The sequence below is a fragment of the Amia ocellicauda genome, chromosome 6 (assembly GCF_036373705.1).
Source record: "Amia ocellicauda isolate fAmiCal2 chromosome 6, fAmiCal2.hap1, whole genome shotgun sequence".
Lineage (NCBI taxonomy): Eukaryota > Metazoa > Chordata > Actinopteri > Amiiformes > Amiidae > Amia > Amia ocellicauda.
Genome location: NC_089855.1, coordinates 8,860,830 through 8,874,606, shown reverse-complemented (window position 1 = coordinate 8,874,606; position 13,777 = coordinate 8,860,830). Strand labels below are relative to the sequence as shown.

Genomic DNA, 13,777 nt, shown 5'->3' with positions numbered 1-13,777 from the left:
GGCACAACAGATCCATTGTTTCCAAACATTCACTTAGCTGTATCTGCTGTGTCTCTAAAAAGTTCACCTTCGGGGTTGAGAGTGAAGAAGCGCTTCTGTGTTGAATGAAAACATTTTATTTTCTTTTTTGTGTTCTGTTGCGGGATCAGGGAATTACTCATCTCAAAAGCCTCACTTGAACAGAGCTGGCCTTGAAATAATCGTAATAGAAAAGGGAAAAATATATATTAAACCACAGGAAACTGTCGCGGTAAAAGGAAGGATGGTTTCTATTGGGAAGTAATAATATTATTATTATTAATAATAATAATACGAATGTGGATGGAGATTGAAAGTGGGTGTAGAGAGGCAGCGATGCACGTTGTATATTTGGACAGATGCTTCATTATGCCAGCTGTGCCAAATGCGTTGGAGACTGGGCCATCGCGCTGCGTAAAAGTGCTGGTGTCCTTGATATTGTTAGGCTGTCAATCAAAGGGCCGGCGCGGGTGCTGAGCGTGAGGGTGGGAGCGGGTGGGGGGGGCACAGCCTTCAAGGCGGCCGGGGGAGGCGCACTAACCGCGGTGCGCATCAAGTGGCTCCTCCGCCCGGCTCCACAGCGCGCCCTCAGCGGAGTCTGTTCACTGCCTCCCCGGCGGACCAGCTGCATCTCCAGCCCGGCCAGTACACTGGGATTCAGGGGTGGGTCTGTGCCAGAGGGACGGAGCTGCCAGGGACAACTTCTGGGCTGGGAAAATCATGGACTACGGGATTTAAAGAGCAAGACTCAAAAACACACCAAGTAAGTTATTTATTCTGTGCATAGCTTGTTGCTTTTTGAACTTAGAACTGGCTAAGGCTTCCTTTGCTTACTTAGTATTATGATGATGATCCTATATTGTCTCCCTGCTTATTGAGCGTTTGTAGCAGAATGCAGTGAGGGCTGTGCTGGAACAAGGACGTGTTGTTAAGCACAGGAATGAGTGATGGTTCACAGTTTTAGCTGCCTGTGCAGGAGAGAGCTCGTCTCACACCGACACACCGCAATCCAGAGACGTCGGGAAACGAGCAGAGCTTTCCTTCACTGGAGCTGCTGTGAACTGTTTCCCTGCGTCTATCAACTGGCGGCCGCAGGTTTGTCACAGTTTTCCTTCTTCATTGGCTGAAAGTCTTTAAAATGATCATGAAAAACGTATTGAAGATCCTGTCCTGGCTGTGTTCGTGGGCAGTCACAGGGATCACGCCTGCAGGATCTCCATGGCTTTTCAATAGGTACCTTCAGAGCAGTCACTTCACCTGTCTGCGCTTGCACTGGCTGCAGGCTGTCCCGGGGATCTGCGCACATTGTGACCGCCTTACATTCAAAGACAAAATATTCTCCTTTTCGTTGAGCATTTTCATTATAGTACAATTACTCTTCCTAGCTTAGTCGTAGATTAAGCATATGTGTAGAATAGCTGGTGGCTGTGCTGTGCCCCTGGTGCATGTCTGATTGCGGCGGAGCTGATGTGTGTGAGTCTCCTGTACTGGGGGAAACACTTGCACACTCTTGTGTTAAATGTGTTAAATTTAACACATTCTGAGTTTGTTCAAGGACAACACAACTTTGTGTTACAATTTACCAAATTACAACACAATCATGTGTATTTTTAATGCAATTCTGAGTGGGGAAAAACATGAATGTGTTAAAAATACCCAGTATTGTGTTACAAATACACATTATTGTGTTCTACTTTGGTAAATTTTAACACAATGTTTTTGCGACTGAAGATCCTCCTGGTTGTAGGAAATCATATCACAGTGGGTCCTTTTTCTCTTAATGCTCTTCAGCAGCTCAAAGGCATTTAGTTAGTCTCCCACCAATTAGTGGGCATCCTGCTGTGAGACCGGGATAGCCACACGTTCCCATCACATAACTGACCCTAATTCAGAGTCTGTGAGCCCTGTTTGAAGGTGTAAATATATTTGTAAGATTTTAATGGGAATGGAAACAGATGCTGAAAAACGCTGGCTGTTAGTTCTGTGTATCATTTCCTGAGTGGAGTTCATTAATATAGGCCGACTAATGATTTAGCTGGCTGATTGTATTGTTCTCTCAACATATGTGTCAAAGTAAACATGTTTGGCACACACACCCACACACACACACACACACATCCCACAATCATAAGAACATAAGAAGAACATAAAGGTTACAAATGAGAGGAGCCCATTCACCCCATCGTGCTCGTTTGGTGTCCATTAATAACTAAGTGATCAAGGATCCTATCCAGTCTGTTTTTGAATGATCCCAAATTGTCTCTTCAGCCACATCGCTGGGGAGTTTGTTCAGATTGTGACGCCTCTCTGTGTGAAGAAGTGTCTCCTGTTTTCTGTCTTGAATGCCTTGAAGCCCAATTTCCATTTGTGTCCCCGGGTGCGTGTGTCCCTGCTGATCTGGAAAAGCTCCTCTGGTTTGATGTGGTCGATGCCTTTCATGATTTTGAAGACTTGGATCAAGTCCCCACTTAGTCTCCTCTGTTCCAGGGTGAAAAGGTTCAGTTCCTCAGTCTCTCAGTAGGACATTTCCTTCAGACCTGTAATAAGTCTGGTTGCTCTCCTCTGAACTGCCTCTAGAGCAGCGATATCTTTCTTGAAGTGTGGAGCCCAGAACTGTCCACAGTATCCAGATGAGCTCTAACTAGTGCATTGTACAGGTGTCGGCCCACAACTGATTATCTAAGTCCCTTTGAACAACCTGTGCTGCCAAGATTGTATCTGCTGAGCCACCAATTTTAATATCATCTGTAAATTTGACAAGTCCAGATCATTAATATAGATTAGAAAAAGCAAAGGCCCTAGTACTGATCCCTGTGGAACTTCACTAACAACCTCACTCCAGTTTGAAGCGACTCCTCTAATCGACACCCTCTGTTTCCTACACATCAACCAGTTCATAATCCATCTACTTACATTACCCTGAATGCCTACAGCTTCCAATTTGAGGATCAGTCTTTGGTGTGGAACCTTATCAAAAGCTTTTTGGAAATCTAAGTATATCGTATCATATGCTTTCACATGATCTACAGCTGCAGTTGCATGTTCATTTTTTTTTAATAAATTAGTAAGACATGATCTGCCTCATCTAAACCCATGTTGACTATCTCCAAGAATATGGTTTTCATTGAGATGCTCCTCTATTTTCTGTCTAATCATTTGTTCCAACATTTCACAGGTGATGCAGGTGAGACTGATTGGTGTGTAATTTCCTGGTCCCCTTTCTTGTGGATTGGTAGGACATTTGCTGTCTTCCAGTCAGTTGGCTCATCCCCTGTTCTAAGTGTCATGTGGAATATTTGAGTTAGCGGCCTATAAATAATTTCCCTCATTTATTTAAGTACTGTTGGGAATATCCCATCTGGCCCAGGTGATCTGTTTGTTTTTAATTCTGCTAGTCCCTTTAGTACCTCCTCCTCATTTATCCTGATCTCTCTTAGGGTTTGACTGGACTGATTGTCAACCTGTGGCATGTTATCTGTTATCATGTTATCTTTTCTTTTCTAAAAACCTCTGTGAAATACTCATTCAGAACATTTGCCACATCTTGTTCGTTTTCCAAGATACTTCAATTTTTGCCCTTTATGTTTCACTTCCTCCCTTATTGTCCTCTTGCTGTTGTAGTATTGAAAAAAGCTATTTGCATTAGTTTTAGCTCCTATAGCTATGTTTCTTTCTATTTCCCTCTTTGCTTTCCTGATCCCTTTCTTAAGATCTCTTTGCAGTTCATCATATTCTTTGTATTTTTTTTAGTCTCTATCCCTTTTGTATGTGCAATACCAGTGGTTTTCAACCCGTTTGCCATGGCACAATGATGTGTGCCATGAGATTTCTATCCCCCCAAAATATTATGTATTAAAATGTAACATTTAAACATCTACTGTAGACTTTTTTAAATGATATATCCAACAGAAAGGAAGGGAGAACTGCGGCAGTCACTTCACGCTTGTTGTGACTGAATGCTGGTTGTGACTGAATGCGCACCTGTGCTGAGCTGCAGTGCTATCAGTGGTACTGAAATGCAACTGAATAAATGCACAGATGTTGAATTAGTTTTTATCTTGCGCTCTTCTTGTCCTTTTTCTAGGTTGGACTTGTGGTCAAAATATATTTTATAAATATGATTTAATATGTTTGTCGTTGCCCTTTTGGTAGGCTTATTTATTTAATATGAAACTGCTTAAATTAACTGTGGATATTTGGATGTTTGGAACCACTGCATTATACAACATTTTCTTTCTCTTTATATTTTTTTGCATACTTCTATTAAACCATTTTGGCCACTGTTTTTTGGCCTCAATTTGCTAAGTTTTGGTACAAATTTCTCATGAGCCTCAATTTCAACTGAATCTGTATCCAGTGTGCTCCAGTCTAACTCTTCTAAGTGCAGCCTCATACCTTCAATGTTTGCTTTTCTAAAACTGTAGACCATTGTTTTAGACTTGGACCTTGTTTTTTGAAAGAATGCCTCAAAGCTAACCATGTTGTGATCACAATTTGCCATTGGTTCTCTAACTAGTGTCCCTCTGACTCTATTTTGGCCATTTGAAAAGATCAAGTCAATACATGCTCTCTCTCTGGTTGGTTCCCAGACAAATTGAGTTAGAAAGCAGTCATTTACCATCTCAACCATCTCTATTTCTGCATCTGTAGTCCCGACTGGGCTTTCCCAGTCTATGTTTGGGAAATTGAAATCCCCCATTATAACAGCCACATCCTTGCTACATGCAGTCCTGATTACACTGTACAATGCAACATCTTTCTGAATATCTGAGCTGGGTGGTCTGTAACACACTCCTACCGCTAATCATCCGGGTCTTTTGTTCAAAAGTTTGACCCACAAAGATTCTGTTTCGTTACTGGGATCTAATTTGAGTTCTTCTGCCTCAATGTCATTTTTCACATGTAATGCTACCCCACCCCCTCTTCGATTTTGCCCGTCTCTCCTAAACTCTGTGTATCCTTTCAACTTGTATTCATCCCCATCATTTTCTGTAAGCCATGTTTCTGTCACAACAACATGCAGTCACATGCCAGCACTGTGGCTTCCAGGTCTAACATATTGTTCCTTATACTCCTGGCATTGAGGTGCAAACATTTCAGGACTTTCCTGCTAGCAGTTTCCCTTTGTTTTCTTTCCTTAGTGGAACATCTCCCAGAGCTCCCTGCCCCCCTGGTCCCTAGTTTAAAAGAGTCTCAATTTCTCTGCACATACGCTCTCCCAATGCATCAGCCCCCCTTCTGTTTAGATATAGACTGTCCGGTTTGTACAGGTCCCATCTATCCCAGAAGAAAGATCAATGCTCCATAAACCTAAAGCCCTCTTCCCTACACCAAGATTTCAACCACGTGTTGAACTTTCTAATCTCTGCCCGTCTCCCTGGCCATGCATGTGGTACCGGAAGTATTTCAGAGAAAACTACCATTGATGTTCTGCAACGTTCACAAATTAATCTTCTTGGATGAGTTCATCCAGGAAGGCAATCATTCTGCAAACCTGACAATGTAGTGGCCACATGCCTCTAAATGTTACAGTTTTTTAAGTCTCCTGGTTCCTGTTCCCTAGTCAGCTGCTTAACTTTTTGTCAACCGAGAAACAGTGCAGCTCTTTCTCAACAGCTGCCTTAAGTAGCTTTTGTCTACCTGCCACCAATTCACACCTAACTGGCTCCTCCTGCAACAGAATTCCTGCTAGTCCTTGACAAAATCTTCAATTAAGGCAAAGTTAAAACAAAATGAGCAATGCTAAGACTGGTCTGAAACTAGTCAAACAAGATGGCTGCCTCGCACCTGCACTCTCCTGTGTCTGTCTGTGGCAACTTGTAAATACTTCTGTTCCTTCATCTTCCCTGTTTCTCATCCAACATCTGCTCCAAATACAGTTCACCTCGGCGTCCTGCTTGTAAAAAAGGTTGCCTGCTGACTGTCTTCTAATCTCATCTCGTTGTTACACATTACCTGGAGCTCTGGCCCAGCGGTCTCAGTCAGGCACCAGTGCAGGCGCTCACACTGAGGTGGGGTTGTTTCACAGTTAAAGAGAGGGCAGAGCGCTGTAAAGGGAGTCATTATTAGAATCAGTGCCAGATTAATTATTTGAGCTTTATACCCTTTTGGCCCTTGAGTTTGAACTGAAGACGAAGAGACTCCCCCTTAATGGGCCACATAGGCCAGCAGAAATTAATTCAGAGAGGAAAAGGGAAATTTTGGGAAGTGAGGACTATGTGGGGGATGAAACAAGTTAATTTGCATTTCCCTGTTTTATATGCATGCTTAAATTGATTGATTGGTTGGTTGGTGTTGCTGGCAGATTGATCAGGCTGAAGAGAACAGGTGCCACCCCTCTCTCAAAACCAAGCTGTTAGTTATAAACAGGGAGTCAACCTCCGAAGACGTCCCTAAGCTCACGCCACTGGGTTTGGTTGGGCTGGGATGTGATATCCAAGTTAATCCTCTTGAGCTGTGTTGGACAACCCCCGGTCCAAGAGGTTTTGCCACATGTCACATCTCAGTTACTTCACTGAATCAAGGATTTGTTCAACCGAGCCAAACAGGCATTGTTCCTAGATGGTGAGCAGGTGGAGGCCTACACAACCGTAGGACTGTGGCCCCCCAGGACCACGACTGTCCACCACTGCCCAACATAGAGAGTCATGCCACACAGCTGCTGATCAGAGCAGCTGGGACTCCGTGGAAGAAAGATGTCACAATGATTGGGGACTGTTTGGAAATTAACAACAAACCCAATTGAAATGCACTTCTATTTTTCCAGATGAATGTGTCTCTTGAATAAATAAATCAGCCGCCGTATTTGCATACATAGGCAGTAGACCATCATGTAGGTGTCAAACCAAGATGAATGAGGTTTGAATGTGTCTTTATCCAGAGGAATAATTATTGTGAAAAAAGCCTCCTTTACACAGTTTTAGGGAAGTAGATGCCGAATCTGCGGATGAGCGTGAGGAACGATGTCAGGGCCCCGTTCCCGCAAAAACTCAACAACAAAGGAAAGAAAACAAACACTCAATCTAGTGGGAGAAAATAAAATAAATATACCTCAAACAGACAGTCACATCAAGCAGGCAATCACTGTAATAACCGTAATGGCATGACAGCCCTGCAAACCACCATTGATAAACAACGGTTTTAAATCAACAAAACAAAGGGGGAAAAAAATCACACAAAGGGGTTGATGAATGACTGTTGAACTGGAACACAAAACCTGACAGTGGAAAATGTCTTTTAATCTTTAATCTGAGTGAAGGTATATATGTGGTTATAAAAGCCTAATTAATTAACTACCTAAAAAAACCTAAAACAACTTTCCTACCTTGCTGCCATGGTTGTTTTAAATCATGGTATAATAATACTGTGTTCAAAAACATCTTCATAATGATGCAACGCCAACCAAATCATCCTGCTGGGGCAGCTTTCTGAGAACCGTCTCCCTCGTCCTGGATGTGCTGAGAGTGGCCCTGTGGCCCCGAGGCGGGTCCTGATGTTTGCTGATAGGCGCGCTGTGGCAGGGTGCTGTAACCGTCATCCGGTCTGTGCGGGAATCTTTCTGGTGTGGTTATGGCGCAGGTGTATGTGTGTTAAAGTGCATAACTCATAGCATGTCTGTCTCATTCAGAGGAGCGTGTGACTGTGCTTAATGTCAGGGTCTTGAGTTGAGACCCCCACCTTTGACAAGTGAATATTTTTAATAATTAGAAATACTTAATTCGAAAAAAACAGCATCCATGGATAAGCATCTATGTGTGCAATGTTTGTTTATATAGAAAAATATATCATTTTATTTGCTTGCTCTTTTAGAGTTTAACGTGTACATAGACAAATCAGCTGTTGTCTGAACTGCTGGGCAGTAAATTCATTTTTCTCACCCATCAGAGCTAGTGCCCCCGTCTGTCTGTTTGGTCTGCTGGTAAATACCGCGGGGTGGGTGAGAGACACATGGCTGAGACCCTTCATGCCAGCGTCCGGTACAGCGCCATTACAGCCGACTGAACTGTGGCGCTTACAAGAGTCAAAAATAACCATCAGCACTGCGGTGACAGTGAATTAGGATATGTGAACACATTTTTGATTTAACAAAACAACAATTCTCGCTTCTCAATCTTTTGTTTGCCTTTTTTGTTGAGGTGTGTGGCAGTCGAAGGCTCGTCAAGTGGACCCTCCCTGGTCCTGAGCGCATCGGCTGATACAGCCTTCCCTGCAGCCGCCAGGTATTAATTAGCACAGTGGGCATGGAGCTGTGTGGAGCAGTTGTGTTCTGGTCGGGTTTTGCGTCCTTTCTAAAGGCAGGGTTGTGTGTCTGAGCGCCTGTGCTGTGAGCTCCAGCTGTGCCTGCAACTGAGACACTTAGACTTATGTAAGCCTGCTTGTTGATTATTTTATTATATGTACGGCCTTGTGAGAATGATGCAAAGTGGGTCTTGCACAGCAGTGAAGCGGACGCTCGTGTTTGATGGAAGACGGTGAAGTATGTTTGTGTTGAACAGGCGCAGAAGAAAGGTCTTTCCATTCGTTACAGAAACGTAATTTAGTTTAAGAAAAGCCAGATTTTTTTTTCACCCCAACATGTCTTCGACATGGACTGCTTTTGTGAAGGTAGTGTTGCTTTGTTGATGTTGAGGCGGCAATGCTTTAACTTGCCTTCAGTGAATCTAATGCTCAGATGACTAATTGCTGGCAGTCAGTGCAGTAAATTGCACAACAGCAGCCTACACTGTCTCGACAGTAGCTGTTCAACCAAAGAACACAACATAACAAGAAACTAAGAAAAACAACAACAGAAAACTTTAAATGAACAAAACATAAACCCCACAACAGAATGAAGTGACTCCCCAAGGCTTGCGACATGGAGTAAATCTGGGCCGCCACTCAACCAGCCATGGGAAGGGAAATGCAATATCCCTCCGACTCAGGCAGGCTGACAGTAGAGGCTGAATGTGCTTTCAGAAGGTATAGAATCTCATTAGCTGTTCAACCATTGAAAGAACATTATAGGAACATTTTTATTCTGCAGTGGCATAACCACCAAGAAAACATATTTCCAACTTAAAAAAGAAATGTGAGTAATTGGAAAATGATCATCTATGCCAATTAAGTGTTTAAGTAATTCTAGTTGTATGTTATTAACATAGATATGCTGTCTTAATAACAGGGTAAAAATACTTCCATTTAAGACGGTACATCTTTGGTAATAAGGCAGCACAAAAGATACATATCTGCGATTGTAATAATGTCATCGTTCTTTTTAAAGAACTAGAAAAAGAAACGTGCCGAGATGCTGATAATGGTGAAAAGGGGCTTTCTGTGCCGTAAATCAGCACTCACTCTCCGTGCTGTTTTTCATCCCAGTTTAAGGCTAAGAAATCTGGAGGAGGAACCTTTTCTTCTCGTGTCGAACGCATTCTCCCTATTTTCAAAGAAAGATGTATGAATTAACCTCAGATGTTCTAAGCCCACAAATAGATTTTTTTAAAGCACATTCAGATCTGAAAAGGTAAATGGAACGAGACTGAATCGATCAAGATCAGATGGGTTTTATTTACTGAGAGCCGGACACAAAGGCAGGTGTCAGGAGCTCTTCAGTGTGAAATATGTGGGGCGATTTCTCTTCATGGTTTTTTAACCTTCGTGCTTTTACACAGACTGGACATGAGATGTTCTCTGAGCTTGATGCTGTTAATGTAAATTACATTAAACCTAATCCACAGGTTTAAAGGGACACTGTTGACATTTCTGTGTGTACCTTGTATTCAGTTTTTTGGTGGCAGTGCTTATGGTTTATGACTTGTTATAATATCGACCCCCTCAAAATGGGCAGCACGTCTCAAATCCTGAAGAGCTGAAGAAAATGAAACTTTTATGTTGCTGCCATAAATACCACTCCATGGATTCCATACTGCTTTGAACGTTTACGATGTGTTTAATAGCTAAGAGTGGAATTTACAATCGTCCGCTAAGGTGTAAATGTTCCGTATGATAAAGTCTGATAACGCTCTGTGAATAGCAAGATTAAGGACGCTTAATAGATTATTTGTTTCCCTGAATACAATGAACTTTCATGTTGCTTAACTGTCTTGGGCAATGCGGTAGAAACGCTGCATGAATATATATGGTAGGTTGATCTTTGTGCAGTGTCATACATTGTATACCTTGCCCTTCTCAGATCACTGTACTTGGCACCTTCATGAAGTAATCCCATGTAAGAGCGGTTTTCCTGACGATCCAGAAGATGTGCTGTCAAACTGAGAGAAGTTTAATTGAGCAATAACTTTGGGAATCTGGTTATAGGTGTCTGAATGTGTCTATATGGGTGAGAAGCACGATTCTCCAGCGTTGACAAGCTGCTCAGACTGTAGTGTCAAAGATTAACATCTGATAATGGCCTGTCCTCCGTCCCTACCATTCACTCCTCAAGGTCACCCTACAAGATTGCAGGTTATATATTAGTAAAGTTAGGAGCTTTCTGTAAGAGATACTTTAATGGAGGGAAAGTTGTGTATAAAGGCTGGTCTCGGTGCTGAAGCATTTTAAGTGGATGAGATTGGATAACTGGATGTCTCCTGCCTCTTAATTGTGAGTACAGTTTTCACCAAAACCAAAACCAAGTGGACTCTCTATCTCTCATCCTGTAGCGCTTTGGAGGAAATGCAGAATACTCAGATTTACATTTCTATTGTTATCCCCTTCAGAAGAATAGGAGTGTTAGACAATCCATGCCAGTATTATTATTAATTAAAGGATGATTCTTCTAATTATACCACAGACTTCAAGGTATTTAGTCATTAAACCAGACGTACCTAATCAGTTTAGTTGCTCATTGGCAAACCCCAGCACTGCCTGAGTGACTGCTGAGGCAGACCATCAACAAGGCCCTGTTTTTTCAAATGGAAGTGCTTTAATTTCACAAGTTTCGCTCAGTAAACCTTTCCTGAGTACTTTCAGTCCCAGATCTAATGGAAACCAGACAACATTTTCACATGAACAAGAGGCTGTGACAGGCCTTGTGTAAGGCTATAGTGGCACAGAAATGCTCTTCTGAGGAGAATATTTTTAGTTTTTCCTTACAGCTATGAAACAGACCTAAGAACATAACAAAGATAACAGAATAGAGGAGGCCTCCTGGCCCGTTTAGCTCATTTGGATATATGCTGATAACTAATGCCAAGGATTTTAATCAAGCTGTTTCGCGATGGATCCTAGTGTGCCTGTCCGTCTGTTTTGACTGTGTGGTTGGGTATCTTGTTCTGGCCTCCCACAACCCTTGGTGTAAAGAGGTGCCTCCTGTTTTTAGTCTGAAAAGCACTTCCTAGTGATCCATTGATCTTCTTTCATTCCTTTTGGGATCTTTTATTAAGTCACCTCAAAATGCAGGCAGGGACTTACACACCTTATACCTTACCTTACAAATTACATATCTTAGCTTAGGGGTGTTTTTTTAACCGCGAATTAACCCCAGTTTACTTGTCCTGTGCCTTTTATCCTTCATTTGCTCAATTTGTATTTTGCTCTGTCATTGACAAAGAGGGACAGATTGTGAGGGAACAGCTGCCGTCATGCTCGGGGTGCCAGGATGCCTTTGATTTAGCACAGCTCGGAGTGTGAGCCTTATTAGGAAACAGAAAATCGATAAGAGAAGCCTCCAGGGAGACCCACGGGGATTCGTGTGGAGTAACAAGCCCACAGTGTGGTGTCAGACACAGGGATAATGGCCAGAGACGTCTCTGGGGCCTTGCCCTGCCTCCCCTCTCCGTTGAAGGGTGTCCTACATTGTTCTGTAAGTGGGCAAACAGGGTCTGCGAGTCTGCCTGCTGTTGCACCCGGGGAAGATTAATTCACAGTCGCTGGCAGAGAGATGCGAACATGGGGCATCTCGAGAGAGAAAGCTGTGCGATTCAAGTCTGGAAAAATGCAATTAATTCTCTCTTTCTAGTCCCAACGAAAGTTCTTAGTCAAATATTATATTTTCTTTGCCTACAAGATGCGTATACATGACTGAAAAAGTAGAGTAAAGTTGTGTAAAGTGAGTGTTAATGAGTGTCTATGACTTCAAACGATACAGCTGTTCTGCAGCTCACGGTCCAGTGTAATGACCCAAAGGTTTGACAGGATACAATGAGCCGCCAGAGACATGCCTACGTCTGAGCACTCGGATGCGGGACTAGGCTTTGGGTTCATTAACCTGCTGTGGAGTGACAGGATAGCTGTGAGTCATGTGACACTAAAACAAAAACAAGACCAGAGCGATTCACAGTTGAATCGAATGTCAGGAGCCAAGCATTTAACTAGCAGACATTGCTCATTATATTTTCCACTTCAGTGCAGTACACCAAGGGTGAAAATCAAAGCCTGGCATATTCATCTCGACAGAAATGTTACACTGTGTTTGCTTGTTTGTGTACCTGGCTCAAAAGCTGATGGTCATTAAAAGACTTGAATCATTTGAGTCTAAGAGGCCCTCAGTTACTGTCATTTAACATCCCTGTTCCACAAAGTACCTGCAATCAATAGCAGCGGGTTACAGGGGATGTCCTGACTAATGCCGTGTCGGCCAGTCTGACCTTCTCAGCACGTGCCAGCAAATATGTTTTCTCCAGACTCTCACAGCAGAAGGAGAACTGACTGGGTTCCACTGAGAGCATTGTCTTCTACTTTTCACCTACCGATGACAGGCCAATCTCTCTCTCCCTCTCTTCACTGGACCATAATTAAGGTCCTAGAATTGGGCCTGTTTCCTATGGACCTTCTCTCTCTCTGCACAGAGCATTATAAGACTGTCCTGCATTGTGCTTTTGTTTTCTGTTTTCGTGTTTGTAAATGGTCTTTAACCAGTTAACCTAGGTGTTAATTTAAAAGAGATCTTAATGACAGCAGTGTCTAATCTGATCTCAGGAGAAATATGGTGGTAGCTGCCAATGTCTCTGACACTCAGTGATCATCTTTAGAATACTTTTCCTCAAAATGTCTTACACAAATAGAAGTGCAAAGGTTTTAGTGGAAACACACTGTTCATACTTATTGCTTTTCCAGTCCCTCACTTGTTTCTTCTAACCCCAGAGACAAACTCAGGTATTGGGTGAAACATTGTGGCGTGTTTTTATTACACAGTTGCTGAACAAAACAAACAACTAAACCTAACCCGTCTTCAGGTCCTCAAATATATGAAGATCAACTAACTCACCAGGGACAGCTAGGCCTGTTTACCCTGTAAAATTCTCTTTTTCTCTGGTGACTGTGGGGGCCAGTTTAGTACAGTGAACTCATTGTCATGTTCAAGAAACCATTTTGAAATGATTCGACCTTTGTGACATGGTGCATTATCCTGCTGGAAGTAGCCATCAGAGGATGGGTACATGGTGGTCATAAAGGGATGGACATGGTCAGAAACAATGCTCAGGTAGGCCGTGGCATTTAAACGATGACCTATTGGCACTAAGGGGCCTAAAGTGTGCCAAGAAAACATCCCCCACACCATTACACCACCACCACCAGCCTGCACAGTGGTAACAAGGCATGATGGATCCATGTTCTCATTCTGTTTACGCCAAATTCTGACTCTACCATCTGAATGTCTCAACAGAAATCGAGACTCATCAGACCAGGCAACATTTTTCCAGTCTTCAACTGTCCAATTTTGGTGAGCTTGTGCAAATTGTAGCCTCTTTTTCCTATTTGTAGTGGAGATGAGTGGTACCCGGTGGGGTCTTCTGCTGTTGTAGCCCATCCGCCTCAAGGTTGTACGTGTTGTGGCTTC

The 13,777-nt window shown here is 42.9% G+C and overlaps 1 protein-coding gene across 1 annotated transcript in view; it reads left to right on the top strand.

Moving 5' to 3' along the window:
- The first annotated feature begins 556 nt into the window (after positions 1 to 556).
- LOC136750877 (5-hydroxytryptamine receptor 1F) overlaps positions 557 to 13,777 on the top strand; it is a 45,180-nt gene continuing 31,959 nt past the window's right edge. The window contains exon 1 of the mRNA XM_066706021.1: positions 557 to 781. The gene's annotated coding sequence lies outside the window, so the exon portion shown is untranslated. The remainder of the gene's footprint in view (positions 782 to 13,777) is intronic.